The sequence below is a fragment of the Pseudorasbora parva genome, chromosome 19, assembly GCF_024679245.1.
Source record: "Pseudorasbora parva isolate DD20220531a chromosome 19, ASM2467924v1, whole genome shotgun sequence".
NCBI classification, from domain to species: Eukaryota; Metazoa; Chordata; class Actinopteri; order Cypriniformes; family Gobionidae; genus Pseudorasbora; species Pseudorasbora parva.
Genome location: NC_090190.1, coordinates 32,806,665 through 32,834,403, shown reverse-complemented (window position 1 = coordinate 32,834,403; position 27,739 = coordinate 32,806,665). Strand labels below are relative to the sequence as shown.

Here is a 27,739-nt window from a genome sequence, read left to right as displayed (position 1 = left end):
TTAACCCTTTGTTGAAATTATACCCAACCTGAATAATTCCAGAGCAAGTCAGAATCAATCAAAAGTGTAACAATTTATTTAACAGTCAGGTAAATGTATAAAGCCAATTACATAGTCAATTCAAAGGTAATCCATATATAACATCAAATAGTCTGAAGTAAAGAATGAAATGTATACCTGACTTGTGAAAATTACATAATGCTGGCTATCTCGAGACATCCAGCATTACGGGCTGACCGGTTTAAAGCGTCAAGCCCTGAGCTCTTTGCAACATTCCCTTAAATACCCAGAAACAAATGCACAAACTCTTTCAAGTGTAAAAATGAGTTCACAATGAGAATTTGCATTGATCAAGACTTGTATTGATGCAAAGGCCAAATGGCTGAAAGCCACACCCACCAAACTAAGACAAGATATCTTTAAACTCTTAAAACATTGATTATCTTTTGGTTAACTTCTGTAAGGATGAGATCTTTGTACCAGTCGCACTGAGACATTTCAAACGATATCAAACACATATAATACTGTATTGTGTGGATTGACATTGTAATATAGAGATTCTGGGGTGTATTTTCAGTGATCTCAGCATGAAAGTGGGAAGGAATTGGGGGAGAGTGGGTCAAAAGGGAAAGATGTAGATTAGCTGATAGTGAGGTGAGACTTGCGTCTCCAGTGCTGTGTGAGGGACAGTTCAGATGTTAATTTCCTTTATTTTCTCAGAGAGTCCTTGTTCTTCATTCAGACATTTCGGCATATACTAGTTTTTTCAGTCTTACAGTTCCACCTCTTGATCCCAATGGGTCAAACTCTGGTGGTCCTATGGGATCACTGTTAGACGTTGGTTAGACGTTGGTTCAATCCTTGAGATGACGAAATTGTCTTAGCAGCTGCAGAGCCCTTCGGAAGGCTCTTTGTTCACCTGCAGGACACCGTCTCGCCAGGTTTGTGTAGCTTGAGTTTCAGCTGGTGGGTGAATGTGTTCAGGTGTTCTACCTGTGGTTCAGCACAGCATGTTCATAGAGTCAGTCTCGAACCTTGGTGAATGTTCAGTTAACGTGTCACTTCTTCATGGGGAAGCTTCTGCTTCTGCACCTTCCCGATAATCTGACTCTCCTTGTGTAATCCTCACACCTCCAATGGTGTGGTTCACTGGGTAGATTTCAATAGGTGGAAGGCTTCTCCGTAGTTGACACCTGAAAAGAGTCTTAATGTCCACTTAACGACTGAACACTGATGAACTTAAAGCCATAGAGAAATGCATAAGAACATACAATGCAAGAAAACAAAAATAAAAAACAATGTGGGTTCACGTCAGCAGTGCGATTGGTACACCTTCTCTCAAGTGTTTTTTTAAGGTCATAATTGGTGGGGTGGTATTTAATCACCTAATTCTTCACTATCACTGTGATAAAGTGACAGCGGAATTTAAGTATTCTTGGTCTGGATTACCTAAGGAAATGTAGCAAAAAGTCAGTGCAGTTTATATATTTAAATAGATGATATGCATATAATAATAACATCATCAATAATATTCAATATTCAATCACAATTATGAAGATATACATATATATATAATAACCACTGTGTTTGTTCAGGAATCTTCCAATGCAATTAAGGCAGATCTAAATATGTTTAGTCATTCAATAATGGAGATTGTGTATTCCTTGTCACAGTGTGTGTGTGTGTGTGTGTGTGTGTGTGTGTGTGTGTGTGTGTGTGTGTGTGTGTGAGTGTGAGTGTGAGTGTGAGTGTGAGTGTGTGTGTGTGTGTGTGTGTGTGTGTGTGTGTGTGTGTGTGTGTGTGTGTGTGTGTGTGTTTGTGTGTGTGAGTGTGAGCGTGAGTGTGAGTGTGTGTGTGTGTGTGTGTATGTGTGTGTGTGAGTGTGTGAGTGCAGCAGGCAGGCTACATCAAAATCGATTACAGGATCAAATTTTAATTTTTGTAAATTGATTGAAGTGCTCACACTTCAGCTTTATCTACTTTGATAATATTTCTGTTATTAGTGATGTGTTGACAAATCAGGGGCCCTCTGACTTTCCAACCACATCAATAACAATCAGAAAGTTTAAAAATTTTGAATTTCCATAGCAGATCTGTCTTTCTGCTTTAGAATTTGCCTCATCAATTTGTGATTAGCCTTGCACATGTGTAATACAGTGTTTTCCCATGAGGATGTTGTGAATAGCGTTTGCTATGTGTGTCTTTGTGATACTGTCATCATGGGACCAACTCTACTATCCTGTGTGTGTGAAGCTATTTGGATCTGTTGTTGTGAAAAGATGGACAATAGATCTTTAGTGAGGTAACACTTTTGGACTCTATGCCATCTTTTATGTGTAGTGTACAACCTGGATAGATTTGATCTGTTTCAGGTGATATGAGGGTGTAGTGAAGGAGGTGTGTGTTCTGTGTGGAGATGGGTGGAGTCTTATCAATAACAATCTGTGTTGCAAAATTTAGTTCCAGTGCTACACTGGGAGGTATACATTTTGTGAAGTGTGAATGACCCCATTAAGTGTTTTCGCACCCATCTCCATCATTCCAGGTTGTTCTAACAATTCCATTGTTTTGGCTCTGATGGGGGTTTTAGCCCCATCCTGGTGTCCATCCTCCAAGGAATTGCAGTTGTCAACCTGAGACAGAAATAATGCAAAGAGAATCACAGTTAATTCTGACATTATCAACAGCTTCAGTCAGATGTGGACTTATTTGAATGGCACTATTATGCCTGTTGCAATTTTCATCCTGGCTGTCACATGAAACAGAGTTTCATCGGCCAGGTCTGAATTGTTGCTGTTGTTTTAGTACAGTGTGTGACACCTTAAAACTGTTCTTACAGTCGAGCCTTCACAGTCTGCTGTGAGCATTAGAAACCCCAGTTCTGCTGGAGAATTTTTCTGGATTAATCAGAGCTTTTATCGCTCATACTGTCATGAATTCCGATGGGTTGGTTCCCATGGCTTTATTTCCAGTTGCTCTCTTTACAGTCAGACCTGTGGGCAGAAATTGATTCACCTGTTTTGGTGTTGTCTGCTTTGAATTTTGTTTTACGGTGTCGCACACACATTTGATTATTTGAGGTCTCTGTGACCTGTAAAAAAATTGAGGTACTTCTGTGGTGAAGGGTGAATTGGTTTGCTATTATCAGTGCCACACATATAGCTGTGTTCTTGTAAAGGCAAAAGGTAACAGCACAACCCCTCCCTTTTGGCACTGGGAATTAAACCAATGCAACACAAGATTAAAATCCAATACATTTCTTTATGCATTACCTCAATATTTCATCTGACTCCATAAACTAAAAGGTTTCCAAAGATTTTTAATAATTTATACATTTGAGTACGTGTTTGATTAATCTATTTAACTCTTTTCTCTTATTGGACTTGTTTATTCAGTTCTCACCGTCGCTTAGGGTCCTCGCACTGGCCATTTATTATGCGGGCCCACGATCACAAACTCGCCAGTCTTAGTCATGTAGACAGAGGTAATTGACTATACTATTTAGAGGGTTGCCCACATGCTCACTCATTCTAAAAGTATTTTGTTTAGTCCCCATAGACTGTGTACACTTAAATTAAAGCAATGTTATCTCTAGTCAGAGGTCACGACCACTACTATAGCTATAAGTCGACCGATACTTTCTCTAATAGTAGTTTTGGTATGATCGTGCCATGGTTTCCCATGTACACTTAGCTAGAGTAACTTTACTTTAAACAGAGGTAAGGCTCACCCTATTTAGGTTGGTCGAGCAACATTGTTGTCCTAAACGGAAATTCCCTTTTTAGCCTTCACAATCTAAGTACACTTGAACTAATGCTAAGTGTTAGGCGGAGCTCTAAAAACTCAATTGGCGTGCCCCAATGCTCCACTCAAAAGTAGTTTTAGTCCGTTTCTAACCTGACGCAGATTTGCGGTAACGAATGGATACAACGTAATCTACTAAAGTCCATAATTTCAGATTAAATTAGAATGAAATCAAATGTAACAATCCATAAATAATTTGATCTTTCTCCTAATGCCCTGCTTGGCAATTATAATACAATGTATATTATGTTTTGATTTATAATACAATTATATTATATTAAAACCAATATAAATTAAATAATATTATTTCTGGTTCCTGAAGAGTCTGTGGAACAGCTCATTTGTGTTCTTTTCTTCAAAAGGCAATCATCTGCACCATCATGTTCACGTGCACAACAATGGTCAGGCTTAAAGCCAAGGGACGACTCTGTTGTTGTTAACACAGAACGAACATGCTGAGTGTATCGCCAAATCTCTGTTTGAATTCTGAAGTTTCAGATTGCATCGCGTCAATACATTTGAATATGAAAAAGACTGTGGTTCAGGCTGATGCAAGCACATTCATCTTTTGAGATTACAAATGCCTATTTGCTTGATTTAGTCTATTTAAAGACTAATCTGCATGGCGGCACAATGGTAATTTTAACTGTATTCACAAAATGTGATAGATTTAGTTTGTTACTTATTGGGCTAAACGCTCCGATTGAACATGGAGAGAAAGTCTGTTCTCCGAGTGGGCGTGGTACGCCCCGTGGACTCGCTGAGCCACTCAGAACATTAACATGCGTTTCTTAACAAAAATACAGTAACAACATCATTATCATTTTGTATATCAGTCTTAGATTTTAATCTTACCACCTCTTAATCATTTGCAGTCACGAGTAATTTTGCTGTGTAGCAATAATATTTGTAGCCGATCAAACAAAAAGTTTTCCTAACTTTACATGTTACATATGCATCAGCCTGTTTTCCTACTTTGCTTTTCATAAACAAATATCAACTTTGCTATTTATCAAATCACAAATGTATTCCAGTTGTTTACAAACTTAGAATTCTCATTCTATTGTTTGCTCGTTCTCACCGTGCGTTCCTAGTTTGTTGCAACTAATAAAACAATGGAGAAAGCATTTAGCTGATTTTAAAAACACTCTAATTTACAACTTTTCATCGAGTCCCAGAAAATAATTTGGAAGATGTTTTTCCAATTAGGTTTAGTTGTTGCGTAGGTCTATGCCGACAAGAAGATATTTTTAAATCCATAACACGAGTTTTAATTCCTCTACTGCGCTGTCGCTATCATGTCCCTGGTATGTGATGTATCTAAATTCTTAAACCCCACCGGATTGCGGTTCCGGTCTAACATTGGGTATTCCGACCCATTCTATTAATGTGTCTATATGGGATGCGTCTGTTTTTCCCTAAACATTTCTAAAAAGGCAAAAAGAATTTTACTTACCAGAACAGCTGAAGAAAGAGAAGCTCAAACCTCTTGTTGATTTTAAAATCGAATACTTCGCTGAAAAGACGTTGCTCGTAAGAGAGTCGCAACATCACGCCGGGGTCACCATTTTGTAAGGCCGCCCAAATCGTCCCAATGGAGGCTAACGATCGGCGGGTGAAGTTCGCTGCGCGTTCGTCTTTTCAGCGGGGAAAAGGGGATTTTATTCCAATTCCTCTTAATCTGACTCCATTTAATGATAATTTAGAATTTGGGTTAGAATGCCAATTGGTTATTTGGTCATTCATTTTTAATAGTTTAACTACACATTTAATTATTCCGTTTAACCCTTTGTTGAAATTATACCCAACCTGAATAATTCCAGAGCAAGTCAGAATCAATCAAAAGTGTAACAATTTATTTAACAGTCAGGTAAATGTATAAAGCCAATTACATAGTCAATTCAAAGGTAATCCATATATAACATCAAATAGTCTGAAGTAAAGAATGAAATGTATACCTGACTTGTGAAAATTACATAATGCTGGCTATCTCGAGACATCCAGCATTACGGGCTGACCGGTTTAAAGCGTCAAGCCCTGAGCTCTTTGCAACATTCCCTTAAATACCCAGAAACAAATGCACAAACTCTTTCAAGTGTAAAAATGAGTTCACAATGAGAATTTGCATTGATCAAGACTTGTATTGATGCAAAGGCCAAATGGCTGAAAGCCACACCCACCAAACTAAGACAAGATATCTTTAAACTCTTAAAACATTGATTATCTTTTGGTTAACTTCTGTAAGGATGAGATCTTTGTACCAGTCGCACTGAGACATTTCAAACGATATCAAACACATATAATACTGTATTGTGTGGATTGACATTGTAATATAGAGATTCTGGGGTGTATTTTCAGTGATCTCAGCATGAAAGTGGGAAGGAATTGGGGGAGAGTGGGTCAAAAGGGAAAGATGTAGATTAGCTGATAGTGAGGTGAGACTTGCGTCTCCAGTGCTGTGTGAGGGACAGTTCAGATGTTAATTTCCTTTATTTTCTCAGAGAGTCCTTGTTCTTCATTCAGACATTTCGGCATATACTAGTTTTTTCAGTCTTACAGAGGCGTGCACCCGTGCAGTGGGCGGAGCTTAAGAGTCACGAACACACACTGACACACAAAATACATCATAGCGTTATCCCTGGATAACCTTCGATTCGGAACAAACAGACACATTTGCAGAGCTGAGTTGCTGCTCCGGAAAAACAAACTGCATCAACTGTTTCCTTAACACTGGGTTATTTGGGAAGCTGAACAATGTTATCTTTCCGTCACAACCAAAAAAAACACTTCTTTAGTGACTTTAGTGACATTCATTTTTCAATCATTTTGGGATTGAAAAACTAAATGACAGCGCTGCCGGCAGCTTCTGTAACTAAAATGAAGTTTGATGATGGACATGCTCTTGCTGTAGTTCTGGTTGATGTGCATGCGCTCATCCGGAAGAAAAGTGCCCATTAAAAGCAATTCCACACTTTATGCCGTCATATAGCGCAATGCTTGAAAAAAAGTTTTTTTTTACAGGTACACAAGTCCACTCGCTCTAATGTTAACCTAGATAAATGTGCGTTATTATTAGAAGCATATGTGTTTTGCGATCACTTGCTTTTAACTTAAAATATTCATACAGATAAGAGTAATGCAAACTGTAAAGGGTCTACTTTTATTTCTGTAAATTCACAATAACAACTAAACGTGCTTTTGTAAAATAGTGAAAACAATCAGGATTGCTCTTTCTCAGTCTCCCTGAACCGCAACGTGTCAAAAACATGAACCAAAACTCAGTGTATACTTGCCTCACAGACAAGATAAATACATTTATAGAAAGATTGAAATGTGTACTTTTGAACATGGAAAACATTTATTCTCAGATTATGCAATCCCTATGAAACGTGCATATGCATCCACTACTGTTGAGATGACAAGTCAGCATTGTCAACCTAATCTCTGCAGCCGAAAACACATAAAACATTACCAATAAATTGTTACAGTATGCTTTATGTGTGCATTTGAGTGCTGATAAGGCTATGTATTATAGCTATATAGGTAATTAAAGGCTTGTTATTATGATTTATGGATTATTAATATAGACGTATGATAAGTCGACTAATCGCTCAAATGAACGACTAGTTGACTACAAGTTTTTTTTTTAGTCGAGGGCTACTAGTGTCATAGTTTTTCAAATACTTCCGTTTTCACAGTCCACACTACAGTACAGAGTTTGCAAATTCATACAGTTCACTGTAAAGATTTTGCGATTGAGTCAGCCATTAATGCTCCCTCATCTGTGCCCTGACTTCTGAACTAGGAAGCTGATTGAGATGCACCCTAATAATGACATGGAACACTGGCAAACAGAAACTGAATGAAAACGAAACCAAAACAGAACAAGACCGTTTGTTACTTCTAGGGGTAATTTTAAGATTTTGACAATAGTGACGTAAAATACACTATTGTCAACTGGACAAGTTTTACATCTATGATTAAATGGTGCTTTGATGTTTTTCTTTAATCCTCATTTATAATTATTGTATGTAAAATGTTTTTAAAAAATCTCCTTTTTTGCACAGAACGAAAGTCATTCATAAGGATTTGGAACCACATTCGGGTGAGTAAATAATGACTTTTATTTTCATTTTTGGCTGAAATATAACTTTTAATTCAAGGCTGGTGCAAAGTATCTGATAATTGTTTGCAGCTAAGTTTTGAGATAACAAGTGAGAGAATCTTTAATCTAGAGACAAGCAAAAATAGACTGATCCACAAGCTGGATTCATTTCCCAAAATTTCAGACACACAGAAGTGCAAAACGAAACATGAGGGGTCGGTTTCTTTTTTGAACTGCATATGAAATTGACCGACTTCCTAAGCATGTGCAATTTCTTACTTCAAGTCATGATTCAGACTTTGTTTAAGGTTGTTTTTGGTAGTTCAATAAATAAGAATGTTAAACAAACTGCACTATTCACGATGGCTTGATCCGTTCAGATGTTTTTATTTATTTATTTTTTGTAGTATTTTCAACTTCATGAAAAACGTAATGTCAGTCTCTCTTTTAAATACCAGTTCCTTCTTTTAGCAGGTCTTTTTTTCCTTTTATCTCCATAGTTTGATTTGTCTTTCATATGTGCATTCAGCTTCATTTGAGGCTTCATCTCAAACATGGAATGAATGTAAAAATTTTAAACAACATTATTATTAAATAAATAGTAAATAATAGTTGAGAAATAAATGCTGTCCCTCGAAGGCTCTGTGTTCACAAAAACACTGTAGAATGAAATGTAGGTTTCCAGACTTCAAGGCTGTGGCTGCTATGAAAAGAATAAAGATGTTTATGTCTGGGCACAGGAAAAGAATACATTCCCATAGTGCACTCCTTAAAGGTGTAGCTGAAAATTCTGTCATCAAGTACTGACACTCATGTCAGTCGAAAACCGCAAGACTTTCTTTCATCTTCAAAACACAAATGAAGATATTTTTAATGAAACCGGAGAGATTTGACCCCCCCATTGAAAGTCCATTCGAAAAGGCCATAAACAAATTGAAAGGTTTAAGGCAAGTCTTATCCAAGTCACAATCACTTTATTTGATGGACAGGTTTGATTTAGGCTTTTATTCACATGTATACATTGATTAGCGAACATACGAATGAATGAATTTTTAATATTTTCAAGGTTAAAAAACCTTGAAAATGTTTAAATCTGACCAAAAATGACTGAGCTACACCTGTTTGAAGTCGATAGTGTGTAGCTCGACTTTGAAATAGAGTTTAAGTTTTCTGAACAAAATCACCTTGCAACTATATCTTAAAATACCTGGTAATTCAAGCGTACCTGGCTTTTAAAAGGAATGAGAGATGAGACTGGTTTATTGCACTTTAAACGAAGTGTATGTAGTGCCCAAAACTTTTACCGCAATCACTTTCAAATAACTGTAGAGCGGTGTATCCCCTCTCCCCCTCCCCCTGACTCGAAGTTGCCAGATAGGCTGCAGGATCCAGCAGGAACATTTGTAGCTGCAGCTGTGGTAACTAGAGCAGATCTGGCAACCCAGATGCTGAAACACTACTGTCTTCATGATTGGTCGATAGGTGGAGGGTGGAGCTTCAGGCCAAAACACAACATGACAACATCAACATCAGTTGAGGGCTGCAACAACAACTTTTAAATGACAATATCCTGACCGGACTACTGTTGTCAGTGATATAAGTATTTGAAATTAACATGATTTCCTAATGTCTAGTGACACATCAGGGCCATTTTATGATTATTTAACATACATTTCTTACATAAAGTACCTTTAAGCCCAAAACACACCCATTACTCATTAAAGGGGGGGGTGAAATGCTGTTTCATGCATACTGAGATTTTTACACTGTTAAAGACTTGGATTCCCATCCTAAACATAGACAAAGTTTCAAAAACTAATGTTGGACGTTTGATGGAGTATTTCTGTGTTAAAAATACTCCTTCCGGTTTCTCACAAGTTTCAGAGAGTTTTTTTCGACTATGGGTCGACTTGACGTTAATAGAACGGAAGGTCCTTGTATGGGCCGTGCGGGCTCTTCTCCCGGTAGGGTGCGCGCGCGCGTGACTAGAGCAAGAGAGAGGAAATGCACGCCCATAAACACTCTCTCAGGTGCAGATCCAGTCGTCCGTGAACACTTATGTGGCGCGCCGCGCTCCACTTTATTCCTATGGGTGACGTCGAGCGACTTAAACGCTTCAGCTCAGCATTCCGGGAAGGCAGCGCTGCATTTGAACCGATTTGAATGCAGAAATGACGGGAAGCTTCACAATATCGCTTCAGTCGCATCGCAAAGTGGATTTCCACGCCACTGGTGTCACAGGACTTCACCAAATCATACCACAGAAGTGTGTTTTTGACGGAGCCGTCCCAGCGATAAAGGTTCGGTCCTGCTTTGGAAGCAGCTGGTGAGTAAAACTTCTTCAAATGTCTGTGCTGTTGGCTATCGTCACATGAGTAAACATCAGTAAATGACACGATCGCGTGCTTCGTCATTCAAATGCGCTAACGGTTACTCCATTGCTGTTCTCTGTATAATGTTACACTAGTCTGACGTGCAAAACCGTTTTGCTTGCTAAGGTCTAACGTTAGTCGCATACAATAGTCCATAAACCGAATCATGTCCTCATAAACTGCGAGTAAAGACACAAATGTTGAGAGGCCACTAAATACAGTATATACCACAGAGACGGAAGTCCTGCTGTTGCTGTTTCTCCTATTCAATTTATTTCTGCCTCAGATTTGATTCTGGATCATATCTGTATTAGCTGAGATAGCGATGGATTTCTCCACGCTTGAGGACGTCACCGCTTTGCGCTCTCGTCATTCTTTAGCTCCGCCCACACGATACGCCTCCAGGCGCTCGTTTTTTTCCGGAAAGAATCGGTACAGCCTATATTTCTTTTATAAATATAATAAAACGAAAGACTTTTTGGAGATATAAAGGATGCAATACTACTCTATAGGTACTCAAGATTGACATGAGATTGACTGAAACTGAGTGTTTCACCCCCCCTTTAAGAGAATAGGGGCATCCATTTTAGACCATGCGCTAGACGTACCAACCATTTTCCCCTGTCATTAAACTAGCAAAAGTGGATTTGGGCACGCCCTAAGTGCACTTGCGCTGTACGATTGAGACTATGCACTTTAGATCATTAAAAACGGGCCCGTAGAGATAATCAAATATGATTAACGGAAGCTCAGTCTTGACACATAAGATATGGTTGATTTTTTTATGTCTCAGATTTGGTTTTGTGGGACTTTCAATGGAGGGACAGAAATCTCTCAGGTTACATTAAAAATATCTTCATTTCTGATTTGAATATGAATGAAAGTCTTACGGGTTTGGATCATGAAGTTTGATCTTTGAGTGAACTAACCCTTTAAGTCAATCAGACAGCCGAAAGTGAACAAGAGGCTTAACCTTCTCTTTAATATTTTAATTTTCTCATTTATTGATTTATATTTCAATAATGTTTATATCTTTTTTTTTATAGGAGCATTTCTGTGTGTTTTCTGAACGAGCAGTTTAAATGTTAACATCAAAAATATTTGGCAAGTACTAGTGCATGATGAGAGTAATGTCTTTTTTCAAAAGCGCATGATGTGTTGCCAGTAAGTTGTCCAGTAGGGGAAGACATTAGGCATGAAATACATTGACACCTGCCTGTGAGGGTAAATAGAAATCGAACCACGAGACAGTGCGCTGCAGGCTGAGGTAGTTGGTTGTATGGTTTTGCATCATAATCAGCCTGGAGTTAACTGTACAACCTTCTAGCTTTCCCTGCGGCGTCACCATTACGTCGAGGTGAGTATGAATGTCCATCACCTGCATATAAATCTAGAATTTCAATCGTTTTTACCTTGAGCTGCAAGGTTGAACACAAATGTAAAGCATATGGTGTGAATCAGCACAGCGGCACTTTCATTGTTGTTGTTTTTGTAGTTTCAGTGTTTGTTGCATTCATTAACAGGCTGTTAGTCACCCCTATCTACCTTATGGACGGTTTGGGTGAGTGCCCAAATGCCCCCATCCACAAGAGAGCTCCAACAAATCTGTGAAGTCTAGTATATTTCTAATTAAAACAAAACAGTAGAGATAACAGATTGATATGAAAATTATACAAGAGGTTAAATATGTACCTAATAAGGTTTTTCAACCTGTAGCTCAAACAGTATAGACAAGACGATGGTGGAGGATCCGTTCCCAGGGAATGCATGAACTGATCAAATATACCTTGAATGCAGTTTAGTTTTAAATGCATTTCATTTTTTAATGTGAAAAAAATATGATGATATTAATTATCAATGTTTGAAATGCCAAATATACAAATTTGTATTTAAGTAATTTAAATTTTTATTTAAGTAATTTAAATTTGTATTTAAGTAATTTTTCATTATATTAAAAAATGTATTGTTAATTTTATTAGAGACTATTGAAAAAAAAAAAAACACTTAATGAAGTTTAATGGAGCTATATGTAAGATGTATAAATCCCTTTTTATGGCCAATGTGTGAAACTTAAAACTTAAAAAACAAGACCTTCCCTGACTGTATAGACTGATTTTAGATGTGGTTTACACACGTTACAGACTCCTGAGAGCCTCTCTTCCGTTCTGTGACGCATAACAAAACAAATGATTATGTTCAAGACAATGCTAAAAGAGCCAATGTAATGTCCTGTACTGTAATGTCAATGTGTCATGCAAAGAAAAATGATTCATTCAAAGGATAGTCTCACATCTATAGGTATATATATAGGTGTATATATATATATATATATATATATATATATATATATATATATATATATATATATATATATATATATATATATATATATAGGTATATATTAAGGCCTATACTAAGTACTTCATCTATCTCATTTACTCACCCTCATAACATTCCATAGCTGTAAGACTTTGAACTTTCTTCGAAAAACGAATTAAGATATTTTAATGAAATCTGCTTAATGCGGGAGAATGAACCTCAATCGTTATGGAGGAAGTTTAAACATGCTACGTAACACTATAATAATCCTAATTGGTTCTTGCAAAAAGCTCAAGCATGCTGTGTAACACACGAATGAACCTCATTGGTTCTTGAGGAAGCTCAAGCATGCTGTGTAACACGCAAATGAACCTCATTGGTTCTTGAGGAAGCTCAAGCATGCTGTGTAACACACGCGAATGAACCTCATTGGTTCTTGAGGAAGCTCAAGCATGCTGTGTAACACACGCGAATGAACCTCATTGGTTCTTGAGGAAGCTGTGAAGATAAAGTGCAATAAATTGCTGTTTCACTTAACGGCCACCGGTGGCACTAATAACAAGGGCTTCTGAATTCTACATATAGCCTTCTAAGGTAAATCATTATTTAAAAATATCTTTGTTTTGTTTTTTAAACATTAAGCTGGTATTTTGTCACTGCAAAATTAAATGATCAGTTTTCATAAATGTTTTAATAATTGTGAACAACTGAGAAAGTATTTGGATACTGAACAACTGAGAAATTATTAATCAGAATAAAAAAGTATTTAACATGCTGCTGAATAAATAGACAGTAGGCATGTCTAGCTGGGCTATATTATAATATAATATAATATAATATAATTTCATATAATATAGATATGTTGATATAAAATGTTTATTTCGCACACAGATACTTACAAGATAAGCACACAATAGCTGACAAAACTGGTAGAGGAGAAAGTGTTTTGTCACTTATATGATACTTATTATATTTATGGTTCAATACATGGAGCAATAGCACTGCCGTGGCTCTCATTCTTCTCATTTTTCCCCAATAAAGAAGATATTTTTTTTGACAAAACCAGGCAGCACTTCATTATCCAGTTTCCATTACCCATAATCTTCAAATTAGCTCATGTTAGTGTGTTTTCAGGTGCAAACAGCTGTTCTTTTCTTCTCAAGCACATACATTATAATAATAGCAGGACATTTGGAGGGGTTTTAAGTTGTGCGGTCAGTATGTGTTTGCAATTAGCCCCTCAATCATCTCTCCAGCACTCTTATGAATGATTAGAGTCTCCTCCTTCTCTGTCTGTCCTGCTGTCTGCCTGCCTGCTCACACGGTCTGCCAGGATCCGCATTGCGTTGCCCTTCTCCTCTAAGAGATAAAAAGAGCACATATCAGCAATCTGTGCCTGTCGTTGCTGTTTTCCAGACACGTAAACACACACCAAGACGTTCAGCTCCACATTATGAGAAACAGAAGAATCGCACTCAGGAGAGACTGGATCGAGAACAAAGAAATGGTCCTGTGCACATAAAAAAAGTGCACTCATAAAAGCCCTCCCATGTGAAAAACTGATTTGATGGAAAATTCCAGATTTTTCAAATGTTTGATTAAATAATGAGACTGTTTTGAGTGGCGTAAACAAATGCACCATAGATCTTGATGCATTAATTTGATTGCATGCTAGAACAGGTGTCTCAAGGGACGTTTTTTTTTTCTTTTTTCGAAATGTCTCGCATTATAATGCAAGCTATACTGTATTGAAATTTTGAAAGCGTCAACTTGATCCCCATTAGTTTTTCACACTATAAAATCGCATCAAGCTTTCTGTTGCTCACTTGATTCTCCCCAAACACTCTGTCTGTCTCTGGTGTTTTGGCTCATTATCTTTTGATTAATCCGTCTGATTGTTTGTTTCCCTTTTCAATATGTCCATGATTGTTTGTATAACTTCTTTGTTTGTTTGTTTATTCAGCTCCATCATCAGTGTGTTTGGTGAATTCACAATGTGGATCATGAATATGTATTGTGCACAGGCTGTTGGTATTCAGATCCTGAAGATTATACTCGATGTGTATTTCAAGTGAAACCAGAATGGTGATTATTTGACTGGTTAGTTAACCCCTGCTGGTAGATTCTGTTACACCATAGACTGTAAAAAAATATGGACGTAGTGTCCGTGACGTCACCCATAGGATTCCAATAAGCTGTTCTGAACCTTAAAGGTCCCGTTCTTCGCGATTCCATCTTTTAAACTTTAGTTAGTGTGTAATGTTGCTGTAAGAGCATAATTAATACCTGTAAAATTATAAAGCTCAAAGTTCAATGCCAAGCGAGTTATTTTATTTAACAGAAGTTCCCTTTCAAAGCCTACAGCAAACGGCCGGTTTGGACTACAGCAGGAAGTGCAGTGATGTAATGACGTCACTAGAACCGTTTGTTGACTAACCCTCCGCCCACAAGAACACGCAAAAAAGGGGACGTGGTTTTGTTGCTCTACCACGTGGAAAAGAGCGCGCATTCAGCGCTTGCATCTACCCGTTATGGTAAGAGGCGGGACCTTTCCGGGCAAAGTGCGCTAAGCTGCTGTCCAATCACAACACGGGAAGCGCTGTCCCAATCAGAACTCGTTACGTGTTTCTGAAGGAGGGACTTAATAGAACAAGGAAATCATCAGGCCGTTTTAAGGACAGAGGAAACAGCGCTGTACAGATAAGTAAATTGTGTGAAAAATACTGTGTTTTTTTACACGCGAAACATGAACTCATGTTATATTGCACACTGTAAACATAATCAAAGCTTTGAAAACATGCGAAGAACGGGAAGTAGGGGCGAGCTGGGCATTGCCATCTTGCAAGCGAGTCATCGAGTGTCACTCCTGGATAACAGAAAATGGGCAAAAAGGCGGGATGTGGGCGGGGCTTAGGCGACACAATGACAATGATAAATGGCTATCCACCGTCACTCAAAGTAACCACTCCCTTAATTATGCAGAACTTTAAGGCTTTATATAACGTAAACGAATGAGTTATAAAAAATTCACCCCCCTCACAGTTGTCATGAAGGGCAAAATTAGCCAAATAGGCAAAAACCACAATTTGTAGCAGGCTATAAACATGTTTTTTTCTGCTGTAAAGTTGAGAATTTTAACACGGGGCTCAATGAGATTCTGCTCCCTTCTGAAGTCTAGTGGCCAGTCGATGAATTGCAGTTTACATTACTTCCGTATTGGCTTCAAGAGAGATCGCGGGAGGTTGCCGCTTGGTTTACACTCGAAGTTGCAAATTTAACTAACAAAATTAATTTGACGCAAAATTGGAATATTGCATAAAACGTTTGCTAATAAAGCAGCGTTTCCATCATGTATTCAAGAGAACAAAATCGTCACTTCCTGGGAAAATGTAGCAAAATATCTGTTATAAAAATGTAATTTGGTGCAAACGGGGAAGCCACTGTGGTTCTTTTTCCGTACACCATAAATTACTTGGGTCTCAGATCGCACAGATAAAGGCAATAAACGCTTTCATGTGATCTTGCGTTTAGATGTTTAGGAACTAAATGGAATTAAAGCAAATCACTAAAGGAATTAAAGCAAATCATCCAGTCACATCCTCTGGTGAAGTAAAGTCACGTGAGGTTTTGTATAGAAGGGCATCAAGGGATTTATTCTGTAAATGTATATCCATCGTAGTTTATGCGCATGTCTTCTTATCAAATAAATTGAGTGCATACATTTTTTTAAGCACATTTTTAGAATGTATGCACATCTTGGTGCTTCCATTGAGCTGTTTTTTATGCGATATCCCAAAATATGCACCAAAAAAGGTGGATAAAAAATTTGCTGTTCATTAGTGTGTATCATGCCAAAATTGTCCAAGTAAAAATTGACCAAGTAACATATAAATCATAAGTATTTCATTTATATTGTTGTAGATTTTCTGCTGCCACGGGTTTCTGGAACTTAGTGTCCATTAAAACAAAGATGGCAGCCTCACATACTTCCAGGAATCCTATGCCAGCTGATCATTTGCCCTTAAGATGAGTCGGAATCAACGTAAGATGAATCTTTCTCAAGGTATTATCTATTTATATACTATCTCTCACATGTAGTTGTGTTTTGGTCTTGTTTTTCCTCTGTGTTCTGTTCCTGTTTTACCTGTGTTCCTCAGTCACGTTAATCATTACCTGTCTATTTAAGTCCTGAATCTTCCTCCGTTATTTGTCTAGTTTTATTTATGGTAGAGTGGTTGTATTTCTTTGTTTTCTCCTGAGTGTTTGTCAGAAAAGACTGTTCTTTTAGATTCTCCGTCATTGTGCACTTTATTACAGCCCCTGCGTTACAGAAAACAGGACTCTTAAACTGAGTATTATTAAAATATGGACTCACCAGCAGCACTCCTCCTCTTCCCTGAAACGAGGAAAATGCTGGAGTACTTGGGCTGGATGCTCCAGCACGGAGGACTTTCCCTCACAGCCCATGACTCGGTGAACAGCCAGCCGCCATACTGCTGCAATAATGCAACGCCAGAGCTCACTGCATTTGGAGGATTTGAGCCTGTGTGGATGAACAAGCCGGAGTATACTACAAGGACTGGTCATACATCGTCCTGGAGTCTGAGCCTCGACTAACATCTGCCAGCAACTCCAACGCCAAGGGATTGCTTGTGGAGCTGAGGGTATGGATTGGAGCCCCATCCACACTCCTGCCAGGGCGAGCTTCTGCTGGCCTCTGATTTATTTGATGATTTGGATGTTTCCTGTTCCCGCTGCTCCCGCCCGGCTCAGAATTTCCTGCGTTCCCACTGGTTTCGTTCAGCTCGAACTCTCCAGAGTTCCTCTTTCAATATCAGCCAGTCCGTCAACCCATCTCCGCTGTCTCCCATCAGCCCCATGGCTCTTCCTCGACTTCGCCTCTGTGCCGTTGTTCTACCTCTAGCCTTCCATAACCCAGCTCCTTCCAGGCGTGTGGACCCTCTGACTCCACCTCCACATCCAGCCCCTGTTCCCATCTCTCCTCCTTGGCCTGTCCACGTATAATTTATGTATGATATAGATGTTTGTCCAGTTCCTCACTTTTCCCTCCCTTGGTTCCACCTGGAACCATCAGACTTACAGCTTCACTTGTTTCTGCTGTGCTCCATCTCTCCACCTCTATGGCTCTGCCCTCTCTCCGGCTCCAGCTCTGCCCTCAGTCACTCCGTCACTCCGTCTCGCCCTCCAACCTCCAACCTCCAACCCTGGCTCCACCTTAGAGGTCGTCGCTACAGCTCCGTTCCGGCCTTCAAAGACTGCAGTGTCGTTTTGGTCCATCTGCTCTTCATCTGAGCTCTGGACTCTGTGCTCCCTTCCCATCAGTTCTCCAGATCTCCACATGGGACATCATCCTGGCTGAACTGGAGGCTGGGTTTCTGGTGGACTTCTCCAGCTCCTGTCTACACCCTGGCTCCCACCATTTTCACCACCCTGGTCTTTTCCTCTGTCATCGTCCCTGTCTACCCATCCTCTGCCTGCTCTGCATCCTCTACGTCCTCCTTCAGTGTCCCCAAAGTCTCTGTCGACATCATGTGTAGTTCTGTTTTTGTGGATTTCTGTTTCGCTTTTGCACTTTGTTCTGTTCCTATTTTATCTGTTCCTGTGTTCCCTTTGCCAGTTTGTTTACATGTTCATTACCTGTCTATTTAAGTCTTAAGAGTTTTCCTTAGTTCTTTGTCCTGTATTGTTTGTGGTTGTATTTTTTCAGGTTTTTCCTGAGCGTTTGTCAAAAAAGACTGTTCTTTTGGATTCTCTGTCGTCGTGTACCATTACAGCCACCGCGTTACAATATTGTATTTTTACATTTTTACAAATATATATTTTTTACATTTAACATTACACAATTAATTTTATTTACATATATATATATATATATATATATATATATATATATATATATATATATATATATATATATCATAAACATACTGAAGGTGCTTCATATGCAAGAATATAAAACGTAATTGCATTAAAAACACAGAAAACAATAAAAGTGTTAAGTTATTATTATTATTATTATTTCCCACTTATTTTCATTTCTATTAAATTGTATACGTCTATTGTTTATGACTATTATTATTATTATTATTATTCATTTAAATATTAGTAATTTTCCTTCCTTTTAATTTGAGACATTTATTGCTTCATTTTAGTATTATTATTATTATACTTAATAAATGAGTTGCACAATCAGTTAAATTATTAGTATACATATTCTAAATAGTAGAAATATTAAACAATCTTTTTTAAAAAATCATCATTATTGTTAAAAATACTTCTTATTCCCAGATTTAAATCTCACATGTCCAACGTAGTCTGAGACTTTCATCCTCCAGTGTATGTTATTAAAAACTAAGTATATGTCTCTATGTCTCTAGATCATTATGTAACCTACAAGCTTATATAAATGTATCATATTACATACAGTGAATTGAAATCGTGTAACCTATCATGAATGCACAGAGTTTCCTCAAACACGCTTAATTGAGTTATTCCAACCTGTCACTGGATCAGATCGTTCTGTCAAAGGAAGGAGTTAGGATAATGCAGCGTGATGGCTGGTGACACTTTTTATTACTGCAGGGTAATCACCTCAGAGCTTTTGTTGTCTGGGAGAGGAATCTCTCTCTTCCTCTCCATCTCCGAAATGATCTTTAACTCACAGTCTAGCCCCATATTGTCTCATCTGTTCCATTTCACACACAAAGACACCCTTCCGAGCCTTGAGATCAATCACAAGGTGCTATGACTGCTCTTGCGTTCGAGTGCCAGACATTGCTGTGGGGGGGAGAAAGAGAGAGAGAGAACGGCAGATATTCTATGGACAAAACGCAGGAGAGTAGGAGGGGGGGGTGGTTAGAGGAAGCGGAGCGAGACGCGGAGGCAGGGACAGTGACGACAGGGAGCAGCACTAGGTCTGAACGTCCACAGCACATGCTGGTTGGGTGCGTTAGTGTTTAGGTGACACTGATTTATGATGCTGGGGGGATTAGACATGGTTTCTGTCGGGCGGGAGGAAGGAGTAATGAGAGGAAGGGAGGGAGAAACGGAGAGAAAGGGAAGAGAAGAGGGGACGGCATCAGATAATGGTGGGCTGCTCAAAGCGTACCTATCTCTTGATCGCCACGAGTGTCACAGCGTCAACGCCACGCTAGGAGGGAGAAGAAGAGAGGAGAGCGCAGGGGGACCGTGGGGAGATAGAAGTCAAACAGGGATGGAGGAAACTAGTTTATCGTACGGCTCTAAGGAAGCGAACGTCGCATCGCGCTCGGGAGACACTATAGCGGATTTCGTGACAACTCTTTAAGTGTATAACATACGAGGCGCACCGTGCATGTCCGTGAACGCGTGTTCAGCCATAAATTAGGTTGGGACGAGCAGGAATAGTGAACAAAAGACTGCAGAAGAAGAAGCAGTGCTGTTTCGACTTGTATGTTTGGCTTTTTAAACGGTTGACGTTGCCTTGTAACCCTGCAAACTGTTGTTTTCCCCTGCATGCCTTTCCAAATCTGCCTTTTTGTCTGCTGTTTCCCCCTCCACTCTCCTTTGGAAAGAGCCTTAAAACTGGGGCACTACAAGACCGAGAGAGACACAGAGGAAGAGAGAGCAGCGTTTGCTGTTTTCTGGTACTGCGTGCTTTCTATACATCTTCGAACCGCAACGCGCCGCCTTTGTCGCACGATCTACCGCACGAAGGCCAGGTAGTTTATGATATGCATCACAGATTTATAGATGTAGCACCTACGCTTGTGTCGCTCACGTACACACCGATGCCTCTGTGTTTGTGGCTTCGCAGAAAAGGAGGGCAGCCAGAGAGAGGGCAGAGACAGTTTGCTGGCGGTGCATATCTGTCTTCGGGTTCATTCGGTTCAAGTGTCGTGTTCAGTGTCTGCCACCAGGGGGCTTGACAGAACAAACTGCGCACTCGTTTATGGTGCTGAAGCCGAGATGCTAAGCCTTCATTTCTGTTCATTAGGCGGTTGCTGTCAATTCCTGAGGGTTAAAATCAGTTTAATATGTTAACTTGTTTTTGTTCGCCACAGGTCGCAGCCCCAGGACATCCAGAGACATCACTCGATTTGGAGAAGAAACCGTCGTTTTGAGATTGATGCATTTGCTTTTCCTTTTTGCAAACCTGACAAAGGTACGTAGCACGGTAAAGAAGTGTCCTCATCCAAGATCAACTGCTATACAGTTAAAAAAGTTTGGGGTCGGTAAGATTTAATCATGTTGGTCTCTTATACTCACTCATGCATTTATTTGATCAAAAATACAGTAATACTGTGAAATATTATTCCAGTTTTAAATAACTTTTTTCTATTTTATTATATTTTAAAATGTAATTTATTTCTATGATGGCAAAGCTTTATTTTCAACATCATTACTCCAGTCTTTGGTGTCACATGATCCTTCAGAAATCATTCTAATAGGCTGATTTGGCGATCAAGAAACACTTATTACTATTATTATTATCAATGTTGAAAACTGTTTTTTTTTTTTGTGGAAACACAATATTTTTTTATTATTATTTTATCCATTCGTTAAAAAGAAAGCTCAAAAGAAAAGCAATCTTTTGTTACATTATAAATATCTTTACTGTCACTTTTTGCTAAATTTAATGCATAATAAAAACCTTGCACTTACAGACCCCAAATTATATATATATATGTGTATTTCAGAATAGTGTAAGGTGTGTTGAATTAAAATAATAATAAAATAATTAATAAAAAGCTAATGTGGTCGTTATTATTTGTGAATATCTACTTGCAAATGTACAATAAAATCTTATTCTATGACATGCAATTTGTGGAAAAAACTTTGCTGAGATTCCTTTAATTATCCTTTAAGTAATGCTACATTCAAACGAACCCAGAACGGCAATTTCACTCTCACTTTTGAGTTCATTTGAATGCTTTGAACTGGAACCAGTGTACGTCTGTGTCCCTGAGACCCTTAACCTGTGATGTCTTCAAAGGTCACAGGTGAGGTCCTTGGGAACACGGCTGTATATGATGACATCTGTTCAAGGTCGATGTAAACACAATGACTCATGATCTTGAGTTTTATGATTTGACTGATGATCCTAGGTAACGTCTAATGAATTGATATATTTTGCCTATATACGATTCCCCTCTCGTTTTGCGTCGTGTCTGACGTTACCACAGGCACGCCATTAGCATGACTGACTGTTTAAACTCGCTATGCTACTTCTACTTCTACTCCACCTTACCTGAAACGCCGCCACAGATTTCCAGACAGCAGTGATATCAGCTTCAGACCACTTTGACGCAGATGTCGGGGACGGTACCTATTGGCTGACTTTGTGCCCTGACCACTCGGAGCGACCAATCCAAAGCCGGCCTAGGTTCACGACCCCTATACATTTCTCCTGAGGCTTCGATGCGGATCTGTTCCATGAAACCATTTTACGGGCTAGCCTGCCATCTTGTGCTCATTATTGCCAAACGCTTTGGTGATGGATGTTGCCCCGGAGCAGCTCATACGAGACATGGTGCTTTTCTGCAGTGAAGATAATTGTATTTTACAGCGCGAGACAGAGCGAACATAAAGAGAATGTGTATGTGTGTTGTTTATTTTTCAATTAGACTATTCTACTATGTATGCTTCATTATATGATTCGAGTGTTGGCATCATGTTTGTCCTTTGTATGTTTCACACTGAGCATATTTATTGTACCTTTTATATGTAATCATCTAATCATCTGATACATTCTGAAAATGTATCAGTAGCCTGAAAATAAACCATTAAACCTGATTTGAAACGTGTGTAGCCTGAAAATTAAAGCAAACCTGTGGATAACTTGAGGATTATATAATCTGCATCACATTTTCTCCCAGCCATATGTCTTTTGTTCTACTCAGTGCCTCAAACCATGAAACCAAACAGTAATGATTAAAGGGTTAGTTCATCCAAAAATGAAATTGATATCATTAATGACTCACCCTAATGTCGTTCCACACCCATAAGACCTCCGTTCATCTTCAGAACACAGTTTAAGATATTTTATATTTAGTCCAACAGTGTATGCAAGTGTATGCACACTATACTGTCCATGTCCAGAAAGGGAATAAAAACATCATCAAAGTAGTCCATATGAGACATCAGTTAGTTAACTAGAATCTCTTGAAGCATTGAAAATACATTTTGGTCCAAAAATAACAAAAACGACGACTTTATTCAGCATTGTCTTCTCTTCTTGTTTGTGTTCAATCCTCAAATAAAGATTCAAACGGTTATGAATCAGCGTATTGATTCATGATTCAGATCACGCGCCAAACTGTTGAAATCACGTGACACTGGCGATCCGAAACATTGATTCACTGATTCATAACCGTTTGAACCTTTATTTGAGGTTTGAACACAAACAGGGAAGAGAAGACAATACTGAATAAAGTTGTAGTTTTTGTTATTTTTGGACCAAAATTATTAGTATTAGAAAAAGAGGGAATTTTTTTTTTTTTTTGATGCTTTAAGAGATTCTAACTGATGTCACATATAGACTACTTTGATGATGTTTTTATTCCCTTTCTGGACATGGACAGTATAGTGTGCATACTCTTGCATATGCTGTCGGACTAAATATAAAATATCTTAAACTGTGTTCTGAAGATGAACGGAGGTCTTACGGGTGTGGAACGACATTAGGGTGAGTCATTAATGACATACATTTCATTTTTGGGTGAACTAACCCTTTAAGTTATACGTAGAGCACAGGCTCCTTTCCAAAAAGTGCCCTGGATCTGAGTAGGCAAAGAGAAACAGCCCCACTCCTTTCTACTGGTGCTTTGAGACATGAGATACAGAACATCAACTTTCACCATCTGGTATGCAGTGGATTCATTTAACACACACACCAGAAATGTGTTTCACAACAATGCAAACGAACTGATGAGATTGAGCATTGAAATCAGCAGGTGGTCTCCTAAATGTTCTGCTCCAGACAAACACACGCAGGGTACCAAATAACCTTTTGTCTACGGCATAGTTTCATTATGAAAGCCCCTCACCGTTATCAAGCATGAGCTGGTTTGAGTATTTGCCTATGTTTTGTGGAAAGCAATTGGTTCCTTACACTCTCAAAAGAAAAGAATACAAAATTGTGGCCGTCACTGGGGTCAGGGTGCTCTAAGTCAGGGTTCGGTCCTAGAGAGCTGATGTCCTGCAGAGTTTAGCTCCAAACCTACTATTACTAATCCACCATAGTATAAAACCCATGGCACCCAGCATGCATTGCAGCATTAAGTATGTTGAGATTCATATGCTAATTCTTGATATCTGTATGTAAACTTTTCCCCCCCTAGAATGTATTTAAAAATCTGAATTCCAAATGTCTTATCTGTGGCAAGAAAGTATTGTTGGTGAATATTATTATTAATATGTGTAGTCAGTTTAATCAAGCCTTTTTCCTCATGATAATTTTTGTTTTATGGCTTTTGATTTGAACAGATTGTTTTGTTAACACTGTAACAAAATCCACAAACTTAGATAAAAAGCCATGTCAAACTGCACAACTAAAGGAAATACTGATCACCATAATGGTGACCAAACTTTTTCAATAGACATCAACATCTAAACCTCTGTTAATTCTCAATAAGTGCTTCGATAGATATCTCAGGGTGGGAGCCAAACTCGCCAGGACAGTGAGTCAGCGACTCACTAGGACCGAACTTGAATACTGCTGCTCTAAGTAAAGGAAAACAATGGTATAATTGTATCCTAAGGACTAATTGTGTACCTTTAAAAGGTATAGTTATATATTTTGTTCCCCAATGAAGAAAATTGTACATCCGCTGTGCCTTTTTTCTGAGAGTGTACCTTGTTTTAATATAGGCAGACAAAATATACAATTTCACATGGTGTTTGGAAAGATGGGAACATTCAATTAACAATTACCCTTGCACACCTGCAGGCAATTGATAGGTGCGTAGAAGAAAACACACACACACGTTCGTTTTTGTGACATATGGGGACATTGCATAGGCGTAATGGTTTTTATACTGTACAAACTGTATTTTCTATCCCCCTACACTGCCCCTGCCCCTAAACCTACCCATCACAGGAAACATTCTGCATTTTTACATTTTCAAAACACATCACTTAGTATGATTTATAAGATGTTTTTCTCATGGGGACCAAAAAATGTCCCCACAAGGACAAGGATTTTGGATATTGCCATCTTTGTGGGGCATTTTGTCCCCATAAATTAGGGTTTACCATGCCACACACACACACACACACACACAAAGAGATGGAAACATACAATGCAAAAGAAATTATACTGAGATTATAGCCTACTATATTATAAGAAATTATGTTGATAATGGAGAATCTCACCATGCATAATGGGGAACTTCAGCACCCATCAGAGACTATTTTCACTTTATATACATCTTGAAAATAATTTTCTAATGCTTTTCTACACTGCAATGTGTGTAATGGCGGATAGTCAATCTTGGGAAATAGGTTTTTTTTTGTCCCCATGACATAATACAAATTTAGTCACATTTGATAGAATATCAGCCCCATTCATCATCATACATTTTAAAGGGAAATGAAGTGCTACACAAAATGTTATGTAAATATAGCTTTTATTACATTAAGTATTACTTGAAGTTTTTCTAAAATGATTTATGCGTTTAATGTGTCTCTCATTTTCTCTTCAACCCTGATGCTGCAATATTTGCTTCCTTTAAAAATAATGATTTGATCTTTATGGCGTCACGTTCAAAGCAGTGACATGTGCATAGTTCAAATTATGTAAATGTATTCTTTATTTATATTCCATTCATTTATTCTTATATTGGCATAACGTTTTAAAAACAAAAACAAGTATAATACAATTTATAATTAAAAGTTTTATCACATAAACTTAAAAGGTCTTTTTTTTTTCAAGTATACTTTTTGTGTATGTTTTATGTGTTATTTAATTTCGCATATTTCAATACTTCCTGGCACTATACTTTACTGATCAGGCATAACATTGACCTAATATTGTGTTGGTCCCTCTTTTGCTGCCAAAACAGCCCTGACCCATCAGCGCATAGACTCCACCCCTAGACGCTGTGGTATCTGGCACAAAGATGTTAGCAGCAGATCCTTTAAGTCCTGTAAGTTAATTAATAATTTGTTACATTTATATAGTGCTTTTCTAGGCAGCACTTTTACATATAGAAGGGGGAATCTCCTCAACCACCACCAATGTGCAGCACCCACCTGGATGATTAACAGCTCCCACCTGGATGATGCGACAGCAGCCATATTGCACCAGAACACTCACCACACACCAGCTGATTGGTGGAGAGGAGACGGGGATGAGGCCAATCAGTATGGGGATGATTAGGAGGCCATAATGGACAGAGGCCAGTGGGAAAATTCGACCAAGATTACACTTTATCGAAGGACATCCTGAGATTTTTAAGGACCACAGAGAGTCAGGACCTCTGTTTAACGTCTCATCTGAAGGACGGTGCTCTTTGACAGTATAGTGTCCCCATCACTACACTGTGGAGTTAGGACCCACACAGACCACAGGGTGTGCACCCCCTACTGGCCTCACTAACACCTCTACCAACAGCAACGTAGTTTTGTCCTATCCAGGTACTGACCAGGCTCAGCCTATTAGCTTCAGTGGGAAACCAGTTTTAGGCTACAGGGTGATGGCTGCTGGCTATGTGTACACCGATCAGGCATAGGTGCAAGGTGGGTTGCAATAGGGCCTAGATTGGACTTGTTTGTTCAGCACATCCCACAGATGCTCGATTGGATTGAGATCTGCAGTATTTGGAGGCCAAGTCAATACCTCAAACTCATTGTGCTCCTTAAACCATTCTGGAACCATTTTTGCTTTATGGCAGGTGCATTATCCTGCTGTAAGAGTCCAGATTCCCCAGGGTAAGCGAAAAAATCCGTCCCCACAAGAGCTGCAGTTTTAAAGATGCGACTCAGTCATCTAGCCATCACAAGTTGGCCCTTATCAAACTTGCTTAAACCCTTACGCTTGCACATTTTTCCTGTTGCACATCAACTTTGAGGATTTTTATTTCTCCAAAAAACATAATAAAGTGTTTATAAATCCATTTACATTGTGGGGACATTTGGTCCCCACAATGTAACACACACACACACACACAGTAAACTAAGTAAGTTATTTTTATTTTAAAGGTCCCGTTCTTCGCGTGTGTTCGAAGCTTTGATTATGTTTACAGTGTGCAATATAACGAGTTCATGTTTCGCGTGTAAAAAAACAGTATTTTTCACACAATTTACAGAAAAACGTGACGAGTTCTGATTGGGCCAGCGCTTCCCGTGTTGTGATTGGACAGCAGCTTAGCGCACTTTCGGGAGCTGCAAGCATTGAATGCGCTCTTCTCCACGTGGGAGAGCAACAAAACCACGTCCCCTTTTTTGCGTGTTCTTGTGGGAGGGTTAGTCAACAAACAGTTCTAGTGACATCATTACATCACTGCACTTCCTGCTGTAGTCCAAACCGGCCGTTTGCTGTAGGCTTTGAAAGGGAACTTCTGTTAAATAAAATATCTCGCTTGGCATTAAACTTTGAGCTTTATAATTTTACAGGTATTATTTATGCTCTAACAGCAACATTACACACTAACTAAAGTTTGAAAGATGGAATCGCGAAGAACGGGACCTTTAAACCCATTAAGTTTGTCCATATTTAAAGGGTTAGTTCACCCCCCCCCATTTAAAAAAAAATGTAATTAATGACTCACCCTAATATCATTCCACACCCGTAAGACCTCCGTTCATCTTCAGAACACAGTTTAAGATATTTTATATTTAGTCTTAGAGCTTTTCTGTTCCTTCATGGAAGTGTATGCACACTACTGTCACTGTCCAGAAAGGTAATAAAAACAAAAAAATAAGACAAAAGAAAATTGTCTTCTCTTCCAGGTTTGTTTTCAATCCTTAAATAAAGATTCAAACGGTCATGAATCAATACGCTGATTCATAATCGTTTGAAACATTATTTGAAGATTGAAAACAAACCCGGAAGAGAAGACAATGCTGAATAAAGTCCTAGTTTTTGTTATTTTTGGACCAAAGGTATTGTTGATGCCCTGTGTATTCTGACACCTTT

General features: G+C 38.7%; 1 long non-coding RNA gene across 3 annotated transcripts in view; it reads left to right on the top strand.

Annotated features, from left to right (window-relative positions):
• Window positions 1-21,266, top strand: part of LOC137048285 (uncharacterized) — a 50,114-nt gene extending 28,848 nt beyond the window's left edge. For all 3 annotated transcript variants that reach the window (XR_010899357.1, XR_010899356.1, XR_010899355.1), the window contains 3 exons: window positions 7,872-7,909; window positions 16,522-16,663; window positions 20,664-21,266. This is a non-coding gene — a long non-coding RNA (uncharacterized lncRNA). The remainder of the gene's footprint in view (window positions 1-7,871; window positions 7,910-16,521; window positions 16,664-20,663) is intronic.
• The last annotated feature ends 6,473 nt before the right edge of the window (window positions 21,267-27,739 follow it).